Source organism: Procambarus clarkii, chromosome 15 (assembly GCF_040958095.1).
Source record: "Procambarus clarkii isolate CNS0578487 chromosome 15, FALCON_Pclarkii_2.0, whole genome shotgun sequence".
In the NCBI taxonomy this organism is placed as follows: domain Eukaryota; kingdom Metazoa; phylum Arthropoda; class Malacostraca; order Decapoda; family Cambaridae; genus Procambarus; species Procambarus clarkii.
Genome location: NC_091164.1, coordinates 27,883,210 through 27,895,965, shown reverse-complemented (window position 1 = coordinate 27,895,965; position 12,756 = coordinate 27,883,210).

Below are 12,756 nucleotides of genomic sequence, written 5' to 3'. Positions count from 1 at the left end.
ACCCCTGCACCACTACTGACTCATCCCCTGCACCACTACTAACTCACCCCCTGCACCACTACTGACTCACCCCCTGCACCACTACTGACTCACCCCCAGCATCCCTACTGACTCACCACTACTGACACTGACTCACCCCCTGCACCACTTTTGACACTGACTCACCCCCTGCACCACTACTGACACTGACTCACCCCCTGCACCACTACTGACTCACCCCCTGCACCACCACTGACTCACCCCCTGCACCACTACTGACTCACCCCCTGCACCACCACTGACTCACCCCCTGCACCACCACTGACTCACCCCCTGCACCACTACTGACTCACCCCCTGCGCCACTACTGACTCACCCCCTGCATCACTACTGACTCACCCCCTGCACCACTACTGACTCACCCCCTGCACCACTAATGACACTGTGTAATAGAGGTCTTCCCCAACCTGCCTCTGAACATTCCCAAACAACTATCATTCACCTTACAATGTTTGGTGAGGCTAGCCGCAAGCGTCTGACCTTCAACCTTCAAACAATCAGTCTCTTCCATGGGAAGATTTCCACACTGGTCAGTTGATTCTTCTGTGCCAGTAACTCAACATACTTGCTTTGGTTGCAGCCATGATGACTTGGGAATACTCGCTTTATGATAACTAAACAATGATAAATTTAATAACACCAAACCCTACTTTTTTGTTTAAGGAATAACAAGATTTTAATAGATTCATAGATTTCCACGATGTCATATAAAAGCTTAATATCTCGCTATAAACCAAACAACCTAATCATTCTAATATATAGAATGATAATCATTCTAAACTATTTGAAGAGAAATAAAAAGTTTTTTTTAACTCAATTATGAACAAAAGTATATATTTCCAATTTAGAACAACTGATTATCTATTTTGTAGTTTTTGTTCTGCTGTGTATGTGTGAAAATTTCAAAAATCTAATAGAAACTAACTAATATATACGAATTTAAGCCAAACAAACTATTTTGAGATTGTAATTTTAAACCAGAAATGCAGTGGCAGATTACATCATCTGTATTCTATAACTAAATATAAGCTTTCCAACTACTTGCTGTTAATGAATATCTTTATATTATGTTTTCATATAAAATTGTAATTCTTCGCTATTACTTTTTGTTGTATCATCGTTGATAATAACAATTACGATGAAATTGGTTTTATATAAGAGATTCTATTAAAATAAATCTTAAAAGGTAATTAAATATTTAGTTTTTGTTGACAATTGTGGGGAACCGTCCTGTGAGATTTATATTTATTTAATTTTTATGAATATATATATTTTGATAACAATTTGTATGATGTTTAGAGGACTGTATTTCTGCAAATTCTCTCCAACCGACTCCTTACACATTGTTGAAGGGGGGGGGGGGGTGTTATAGTAAATTATACGTGTAGTCAATCAAAATTGATTGACTAACATTCACTACAGTATTAATATATGGCTGATTTTGTCCTATACCACCAGTAGGAACGCGGATGAAGAAGCCAGTTGATCCACCTTGTGGGTGTGGCTGGCCCCCAACTCATGTACTGGTTACAAGGTTACTACTGATTCTTCTTCCTCTTCAATTGTTTGTATCAAAGGCCACTTGAAATAATATCAGTAATCCTATATATATATATATATATATATATATATATATATATATATATATATATATATATATATATATATATATATATATATATATATATATATGCAGGCGATGAGTCACAATAACGTGGCTGAAGTATGATGACCAGACCACACACTAGAAATTGAAGAGACGACGACGTTTCGGTCCGTCCTGGACCATTCTCAAGTCGATTGTGATGAGGACAATCGACTTTGACACTGCTCACGTCTCCTCTTCCCACCACTCCTCCACACTACACAACAAACTTCAACGCCTGATCTCCAACAGTCCTTGGGCCAAATACTCTCTCTCTGACTGTGTTACCAACCTTTCGTCCTACTCTCTTTCTAAGCACCAGCAAGAACTTCTTGGTCTTGGTCTGTCTTTTGCTACTTCCCCTGGCCCACGCTGTGGCATTGATCTCATTAGTTCCTTTGACAGGTTTGTCAATTCTAACTCTAGTACTCTTTCGGACCTGTCTGCCTTTAGAGGGGCCCTTATCCCCGTTCTTGACAGCTTGTTTTCTAAAAATAACCACCTTCCTCGTCGCTTCCAGCTTGCCCTTGCCTCCCTGAAATCTAACAACTCTATTCTTATCCTTCCTTCAGACAAAAGCAATTCGGTGGTTGTCCTTGACCGTGAGGACTACCTCCGAAAAGCAGATGTCTTGCTCTCTGACTCTCACACTTATGCTCCTCTGACTTCTAACCCTTTGGATCGCTTCAAAACTTCCTTTAACCGCAAACTAAGACAGCTCTCTAGTCTTTGCCCTCCTGACTTTGATCTCATTAAACGTTTCCGTGTCATCTGCCCTTCTCTTCCTTATTTCTATGGTCTTCCTAAGACTCATAAACCTGGTGTTCCTCTTCGTCCTATCATTTCTTCACGGGGCTCTATCAGCTATCCTCTTGCCTCCTGGCTCGCTAAAACCCTGACACCTTACCTTGGCACTTTTTCCCCTGCCCACCTTCGTCACTCTCAGGACTTCATAGAAAGACTGCGCCTGCAACCCTCTTGTAAAATGCTTAGTCTTGATGTCGACTCTCAGTTCACTAATGTTCCGCTCGATGACGTTCTCTCTTTCCTCAGACAGAAGGCGTCAGAGGGTCTCCTTCCTCTCCCACTTCCCACTGACGTTTTCCTCGATCTCATTAGACTCTGTGTTGAATCTAACTCTTTCTCTTTCAACGGTAAATATTACACTCAAACTTTCGGTGTCGCTATGGGTTCCCCTCTCTCCCCTGTTCTTGCTAATTTCTACATGGAATACTTCGAAACTGTTCTTCTTCCTTCTATTGATACTCGTCCCTCTCTCTGGCTTCGCTATGTTGATGACATTTTTGCTCTATGGCCTCATGACCTTAATCTTTTCCAGCCTTTCCTCGCCTCTCTTAACAATCTGGCTCCTTCTATCCATTTAAAAGTTGAGTGGGAATCTAATTCCCTCCTTCCTTTTCTTGATGTTCATGTTCACAGCTCTGTGTCTGGGTTCTCTTTCTCTGTCTACCGTAAACCCATGCATAGTGGCATGTACATTCACTTCTTTTCCTACCATCCTCCTTCTGTTAAGAAAAGTGTCCTCGTCTCTCTCTTCCTCCGCGCTCTACGCATCAGCGACCCTCAGTTTCTTGATTCTGAAATTACCTTTATCTACAAATCATTCTCTCGCCTTGGTTATCCTTTGCATTTCATCAACTGTGCCCACTCTCAAGCTAAACGAAATTTCTTTCATCCTAAACCTGCTTCCAACACTAGTAGCACTGTACTATGCCTTCCCTTCATATCTGAACTCAAAACTTTTACCAATACCTTTCGTCCTCTTGACATTAAACTCGCCTTTCGACAAACTAACACACTTCGTAGCAATCTAGTTCACACTGCTCCTCCTGCTTCTAATGCTGCTGGTGTCTACTCTATTTCCTGTTCATCTTGTCCTCTCCAATACTTTGGCGAAACTGGCCGTACACTGAATGACAGACTTAAAGAACACAAGAGAAGTGTTATGTCTGCAGACACTAACAATGCTCTCTTCTGCCATGTGAGGGATTCTAATCATCCCATTGATGGGTCTTCCTCCAAAATAATCTTTCCTGCCTCTACTCTACACAGACGCCGTCTTGTAGAATCGGCTCTTATTAACAATGTACCCAACATGAACTTGAGTCCTGGCTTTGTTGCTGTGGACTCTTCCCTTTCACAGTATATACTCAAATGCTCGAATCTTTCTAACAAACGTGACTTAACATAAGCTTTCCCCCTTCCATTTCTTTCTTTCTCTTTCCCTTTCTTTCTATCTTCTCCCTTTTTCTGTTCATTGTCTTCTACGCTCCCTTGCTATCCTCTTCTTATTCCTATTACCATCTCCTTCGGTGGTTATAATAGGAGCTGCCTCGTATGGGCCAATAGGCCTGCTGCAGTTCTCATTACTACTATCCCCTACACCTGACTTTCCTCCTCAGCTCTCTCTTGCCTATTTAATTCTTGTCCCTACCTGTCCTCATCACAATCGACTTGAGAATGGTCCAGGACGGACCGAAACGTCGTCGTCTCTTCAATTTCTAGTGTGTGGTCTGGTCATTATATATATATATATATATATATATATATATATATATATATATATATATATATATATATATATATATATATATATATATATATACCAAAACTTGGCCAAAAATGGAGATTTTCCATCCAAAATGGCGGCATTTCGACCGTCTTATATACAAAATAATATAGGTTTCTGAGCGGCAGTATACATATATAATTTATAACAAACATTGTTACGTACTACTATATACAGAAACAGTAACTGAATCAAGGTTATTTGGTAGTATTTGTCAGGTAAACACTGTTAATGAGTAACTTGTGTCTACATGATGGTACTAAATGCTTATGGAAAGCTTTGGGAGCCTACTAATGAGCTCATTAGTGAGTACTGCCAGCAGAAACCTGTTGAATCATCACATATATCAAATTTTGGTTCAAGCATATATTCACAGTCATTAGAGAAGCAATATTTACATTAGTAATTTTATGAGAGACTTATATAACTCTAAAAGTATTATACACTGTGTTATGAGCATTTTCTGTACTACGAGAGATAATGTCTGTCTGTCTGTCTGTCTCTCTTTCTGTCTGTCTGTCTGTCTGTCTGTCTGTCTGTTAAAAGTTGGAGGCCAGACAGACGGGACTAACTTCACCCATTTTTACAGAAATAATTGTCTGGGGTCTCGGATGAACACTGGTTGTTCGAGGTTGCTAGACTATAAAGGGAACACAGTACCAGGGTAACAGTGTACCAGGGTCATAGTGTACCAGGGTCACAGTGTACGAGGGTTACATTGTACCAGTGACCCAGTGTACCAGTGTCACAGTGTACCAGTGTACCTGGGTCACAGTGTACCAGTGTACTAGGGTCACAGTGTACGAGGGTTACAGTGTACCAGTGTCACAGTGTACCAGTGTACCAGTGTCACAGTGTACCAGGGTCATGGTGTACCAGTGTCACAGTGTACCAGTGTCACAGTGTACCAGGGTCACAGTGTACCAGGGTCACAGTGTACCAGGGTCCCAGTGTACCAGGGTCACAGTGTAGCAGTGTCCCAGTGTACCAGGGTCACAGTGTACCAGGGTCCCAGTGTACCAGGGTCACAGTGTACCAGTGTCACAGTGTACCAAGGTCCCAGTGTTCAAATGTCACAGTGTACCAGGGTCACAGTGTACCAGGGTCACAGTGTTCCAGTGTTACAGTGTACCAGTGTACCAGTGTACCAGTGTCACAGTGTACCAGGGTCACAGTGTACCAGTGTACCAGTGTCACAGTGTTCCAGTGTCACAGTGTACGAGGGTCACAGTGTACCAGGGTCACAGTGTACCAGTGTCACAGTGTACCAGTGTCACAGTGTACCAGGGTCACAGTGTACCAGGGTCACGGTGTACCAGGGTCACAGTGTACCAGGGTCACGGTGTACCAGGGTCACAGTGTACCAGGGTCAGAGTGTACCAGTGTCACAGTGTACCAGTGTCACAGTGTGCCAGGGTCACAGTGTTCCAGTGTCACAGTGTACGAGGGTTACAGTGTACCAGGGTCACAGTGTACCAGGGTCACAGTGTACCAGTGTCACAGTGTACCAGGGTCACAGTGTACCAGGGTCACAGTGTACCAGTGTACCAGTGTCACAGTGTACCAGGGTCACAGTGTACCAGTGTCACAGTGTACCAGAGTCACAGTGTACGAGGGTTACAGTGTACCAGGGGTCACAGTGTTCCAGTGTTACAGTGTACCAGTGTCACAGTGTACCAGGGTCACAGTGTACCAGTGTCACAGTGTGCCAGGGTCACAATATATCAGTGTCACAGTGTTCCAGTGTCACAGTGTTCCAGTGTCACAGTGTACCAGTGTCACAGTGTACCAGTGTCACAGTGTACCAGTGTCACAGTGTACCAGGGTCACAGTGTACCAGGGTCACGGTGTACCAGGGTTACAGTGTACCAGTGTCACAGTGTACCAGGGTCACAGTGTACCAGGGTCACAGTGTACCAGGGTCACGGTGTACCAGGGTCACAGTGTACCAGGGTCAGAGTGTACCAGGGTCACATTGTGCGAGGGTCACAGTGTACCAGGGTCACAGTGTACCAGTGTCCCAGTGTACCTGGGTCACAGTGTTCCAGTGTCACAGTGTACCAGGGTCACAGTGTTTCAGTGTCCCAGTGTACCAGGGTCACAGTGTACCAGTGTCACAGTGAACCAGTGTCACAGTGTACCAGTGTCACAGTGTACCAGGGTCACAGTGTTTCAGTGTCCCAGTGTACCAGGGTCACAGTGTACCAGTGTCACAGTGAACCAGTGTCACAGTGTACCAGGGTCACAATGTTTCAGTGTCCCAGTGTACCAGGGTCACAGTGTACAAGGGTCAGAGTGTACCAGGGTCACAGTGTACCAGGGTCACAGTGTACCAGGGTCACAGTGTACCAGTGTCACAGTGTACCAGTGTCACAGTGTACCAGTGTCACAGTGTACCAGGGTCACAGAGTTTCAGTGTCACAGTGTACGAGGGTTACAGTGTACCAGGGTCACAGTGTTCCAGTGTCACAGTGTACCAGGGTCACAGTGTTCCAGGGTCACAGTGTACCAGGGTCACAGTGTACCAGTGTTACAGTGTACCAGGGTCACAGTGTACAAGGGTCAGAGTGTACCAGGGTCACAGAGTACCAGAGTTACAGTGTTCCAGGGTCACAGTGTACCAGGGTCACAGTGTTCCAGGGTCACAGTGTACCAGGGTCACAGTGTTCCAGGGTAACGGTGTACCAATGTTACAGTGTACCAGTGTTACAGTGTACCAGGTTCACAGTGTACCAGGGTCACAGTGTACCAATGTTACAGTGTGCCAGGCTTACAGTGTACCAGTGTTACAGTGTATTGAAGCCACACCCCACGACGATTTTGACACAACAAGCCAATTCTGTAAATATTTTGAAAGCAAAAGATGTAAGAATATCATTCTTCTTATGATAATATGCATTATCATAACGGGAAAACAGTATACTTTCGGTATTCCTAGACAACATTCCTCCATCAGCCCCACCATCCCGAGGTAGACAGACCCTGTCACACATACACACACCAGATGGCGTAACTATTTTGTTTTTATACTAATTCCATGGAGACATGGAGAGATAGAGATAAAGACAAAGGCAGAATCTAGATATATGGAGGGAAAGATAAATCAATAGAGGGATAGATGAATTGAGAGATAAATATGTGGATAGATGGACGAAGCATAGACGGATGGATGGATAGATAGAAGGGTTGCCACAGTGATAGATCGATGGATGAATTGATGGTTACATAAATGGATGGTTGAATAGATGGAGAAATATATGTACACATACATAGATGGAGAGATAGATAGAAGGTTGAATAGATTCAGAAATAGACGGATGGATGAGTAAATAGAAAAATAGATAAATGATTGAATAGATGGAGAAAAAGATTGATTGATGGATCGATGGATGGATGGATTAATGTAGACATAATAATTGGATGTATAGATAGATGGACACATGGGAAACAGACAGAGACCCGGGCATTGCCGGGTAACTCCCTCATCTATCTATAGGCACGAAAGTCTTTAAGCTCCAGGTTGAAGACCAGACAGACGGAATTACTCTCAAACAACTTTCCATTGTCAATTGTGATTGTATGGGGAGTCTTATGGGGTATGGGGAGTCTTATGGGGTATGGGGAGTCTTATGGGGTATGGGGTGTCTTATGAGGTGTGGGGAGTATTATAAGGTTATGCGTGTCTTATGGGTTATGGGGAGTCTTATGAGGTATGGGGAGTATTATGAGGTATGGCGTGTCTTATGGGGTATGGGGAATCTTATGGAGTATGGCGAGTCTTATGGGGTATGGGGTGTCTAATGGTGTATAGGGAGTCTTATGGGGTATGGGGAGTCTCATGGGGTATGGAGAGTCTCATTGGGGCATGGGGAGTCTTATGAGGCATGGAGAGTATTATGAGGTATAGGGAGACTTATGGGGTATGGGGAGTTTTATGGGGTATGGGGAGTCTCATGGGGGTATGGGGAGACTTATGGGGTATGGGGAGTCTCATGGGGGTATGGGGAGACTTATGGGGTATGGGGAGTCTCATGGGGGTATGGGGAGACTTATGGGGTATGGGGAGTCTTATGGGGTATGGGGAGTCTCATGGGGTATGGGGAGACTTATGGGGTATGGGGAGTCTCATGGGGTATGGGGAGACTTATGGGGTATGGGGAGTCTTATGGGGTATGGGGAGTCTCATGGGGTATGGGGAGACTTATGGGGTATGGGGAGACTTATGGGGTATGGGAATCTTATGCGGTATGGGGAGTCTCATGGGGTATGGGGAGACTTATGGGGTATGGGGAGACTTATGGGGTATGGGGAGACTTATGGGGTATTGGAAGTCTCATTGGGTATGGCGACTCTCATGGGGTATGGGGAGTCTCATGTGGTTGCCTTGAGGTTACCTTGAGGTTACCTTGAGGTGCTTCCGGGGCTCAGCGTCCCCGCGGCCCGGTCATCGACCAGGCCTCCTGGTTGCTGGACTGGTCAACCAGGCTGTTGGACGCGGCTGCTCGCAGCCTGACGTATGAGTCACAGCCTGGTTGATCAGGTATCCTTTGGAGGTGCTTATCCAGTTCTCTCTTGAACACTGTGAGGGGATTGCCAGTTAGGGGTATGGGGAGTCCCATGGGGCATGGGGAGACTTATGGGGTATGGGGAGTCTTATGGGGTATGGGGAGTCTCATGGGGGTATGGGGAGTCTTATGGGGGTATGGGGAGTCTTATGGGGTATGGGGAGTCTTATGGGGTATGGGGAGTCTTATGGGGTATGGGGAGTCTTATGGGGTATGGGGAGTCTTATGAGGTGTGGGGAGTATTATGAGGTTATGCGTGTCTTATGGGTTATGGGGAGTCTTATGAGGTATGGGGAGTATTATGAGGTATGGCGTGTCTTATGGGGTATGGGGAATCTTATCTAGTATGGCGAGTCTTATGGGGTATGGGGAGTCTAATGGTGTATAGGGAGTCTTATGGGGTATGGGGAGTCACATGGGGTATGGAGAGTCTCATTGGGGTATGGGGAGTCTTATGAGGCATGGAGAGTATTATGAGGTATGGGGAGACTTATGGGGTATGGGGAGTTTTATGGGGTATGGGGAGTCTCATGGGGGTATGGGGAGACTTATGGGGTATGGGAAGTCTCATGGGGGTATGGGGAGACTTATGGGGTATGGGGAGTCTCATGGGGGTATGGGGAGACTTATGGGGTATGGGGAGTCTTATGGGGTATGGGGAGTCTCATGGGGTATGGGGAGACTTATGGGGTATGGGGAGTCTCATGGGGTATGGGGAGACTTATGGGGTATGGGGAGTCTTATGGGGTATGGGGTGTCTCATGGGGTATGGGGAGACTTATGGGGTATGGGGAGACTTATGGGGTATGGGAATCTTATGGGGTATGGGGAGTCTCATGGGGTATGGGGAGACTTATGGGGTATGGGGAGACTTATGGGGTATGGGGAGACTTATGGGGTATTGGAAGTCTCATTGGGTATGGCGACTCTCATGGGGTATGGGGAGTCTCATGGGGTTGCCTTGAGGTTACCTTGAGGTTACCTTGAGGTGCTTCCGGGGCTCAGCGTCCCCGCGGCCCGGTCATCGACCAGGCCTCCTGGTTGCTGGACTGATCAACCAGGCTGTTGGACGCGGCTGCTCGCAGCCTGACGTATGAGTCACAGCCTGGTTGATCAGGTATCCTTTGGAGGTGCTTATCCAGTTCTCTCTTGAACACTGTGAGGGGATTGCCAGTTAGGGGTATGGGGAGTCTCATGGGGTATAAGGAGTCCCATGGGGCATGGGGAGACTTATGGGGTATGGGGAGTCTTATGGGGTATGGGGAGTCTCATGGGGGTATGGGGAGTCTTATGGGGGTATGGGGAGTCTTATGGGGTATGGGAAATCTCATGGGGTATGGCGAGTCTCATTGGGTATGGCGAGTCTCTTGGGGTATGGGGAGTCACATGGAGTATGGGGAGGCTCATGGGGTATGGGGAGGCTCATGGAGTATGGGGAGTCTCGTGGGGTATGGAGAGTCTCATGGGGTATGGGGAGACTCATGGGGTATGGGGAGACTCATGGGATATTGGGAGACTCGTGGGGTATGGAGAGTCTCATGGGGTATGGGGAGACTCATGGGGTATGGGGAGACTCATGGGGTATGGGGAGACTCGTGGGGTATGGGGAATCACATGGGGTATAGGGAGTCTTATGGGGTATTGGGAGTCTCATGGGATGTGGGGATCATATGGGGTATGGGGAGTCTTATGGGGTATGGGGATCTTTTGGGGTATGGGGACCTTAAGGGGTATGGGGACCTTAAGGGGTATAGGGAGTCTCATGGGATTTGGGGATCAATGAGGTATGGGGAGTCTTATGGGGTATGGGGACCTTATGGGGTATGGGGACCTTAAGGGGTATGGGGAGTCTCATGGGGTATAAAACTCTTTCCTGTATCTTTCTAACGTATCTGTGGCTCATCTGGGTACTAAGTTTCCATTTGTGTTCCCGTGTTCGTGTTCCACCCGTGCTGAAGAGTTTGTCTTTGTCCACCTTGTCAATTCCCCTGAGAATGTGTAGGTGGTAAACATGTCTCCCCTTACTCTTCTGTTTTCCAGGGACGTGAGGTTCAACTCCTTTAGCCTTTCCTAGTAGCTCATTCCTCTCAAATCCGGGACGAGCCTGGTGGCATACCGCTGAATCTTCTCTATCTTTAACTAGTGTTTAACTAGGTATGGACTCCAGGCTGGAGCTGTGTGGGAACCGACCTGTGAGATTTATATTTATTTAATTTATATCAATATATATTTACGTTAATTCGTATACTTCGATAGCAATTTGTATAATGATAAGTGGACTGTATTTCTGCAATAATCTCTTAATCTCACAAATCGATCCTCTACACATTAGGGGGGGTTTATATTAATTTATATATATGCAGCCAATCAAACTACTGTAATAGACTACATACATTGAAGAGGTTCCTTATCTTATAGTACAGCAGGTTAGTCCACCAGGTATAACTAGGGTGTAGACACCAAATTATCCTCTTTGAGGTAGCTTCCATCACCCAGTAACTGGTGCACAAAGTCTTGCTTCCTCGTCTTGACCTGTTAAAAGGGCGCTAGCTGTAAAGCCAGATACCTATATATGACAAGCTATATCAGAGAAAACACTGTACATGGAACCTTAAAGACCTGGCTTAATTACCTTTAGTTTGAGGCGATCTCGTGCTCTAGCCGGCTAACCCTACCCAATGACATTAATGGCCACTAATGATAGATAATGGGTTTCGGAAAGAACACTTAACTTGATTTGTTGACAGCGTGTTGAAGATGGTACACCTTTGGTTTCCATAACACTACGTCCAAGTAAAATTAACAGGAGCCGTATTTGCTCCCGTGTGCCTCTGGTCTTAGTATAAACAATGGCAATGTCTAACACTCCATACTATTGACGCTACTGGCCGACATTGTCCAGATATGATAGGAGCCGAATTTGCTCCACACGTCTCGGAGGTGACACAACAATGGCTGCCCTCCTTCCCCTGACACCTGGCTTACATTGTCCAGATGACAAAGTGATAGAAGGGTCACATTTACTCTACTTTAATATTGATAATTAAGTTAATTTATATGAGATGTTTTTCTGATGGTAAAGTCCAAAGACTAATGTATTTAAGAATAATTCCCACCAGAACAGCTGGTGAATTTATAATGGTATGTGGTGATGATATCCCGTTTTCTATTGACGGTAATTCCACTACAAGTTACGTTTTCTATGGGTAACTTGTTGGTAATACAGCAGCAATTATTATCTGTCTGTATGATATATTAAATGGTGTCGGATTTTCCGACATAATTCCCCAGGGGCTGCTCACGGGTCGAAGTCCTCTTTAGAACAGACGAACACCGATACTCCTCCTTCGAATTATTACATTAATTTGATGTTAGTAGTTAGTAATCACACATTTGTGTGTCTGTTCGTACAGGACGGATGTCCCGTACTAGAGTTGCAGGGGTTAGAAGTCTAATGCGATTTCATTTCCCTGTCAACTCTTGAAAGGCTAATATTCAAGCCTAATTACATATTATTTAACCCAGAAGACTGAATGTGATCAAGTACTACAGTCAAGTATGATTCAGGGACTGCAGTGAGATCAGTGACATTAGATATAACTTGAAGTTTCTTCAGGTAACTGGTCACTGATATATAAACACTGAGGCCCATGGAATACATCTTGATTAAATAATAAATGTATCAAATCAGTCATCAGATTTATTGGGGTTTAATTTAGTTAATTGATTCAGAAGATTGAATAGCTCATCATTAAAGTAAAGTATGGTTCTGAGACTGCAGTGGGTTCAGTGACATTGGTCGCAGTGACTTGTAGCTGGTTTAGGCTACTGTTCACTGATTTGCCACTGAGGCCTCATGAACTCATCTTCAGCTTTAAATGATGATACTAACATCAACCTATGTTACTATAGTCAGC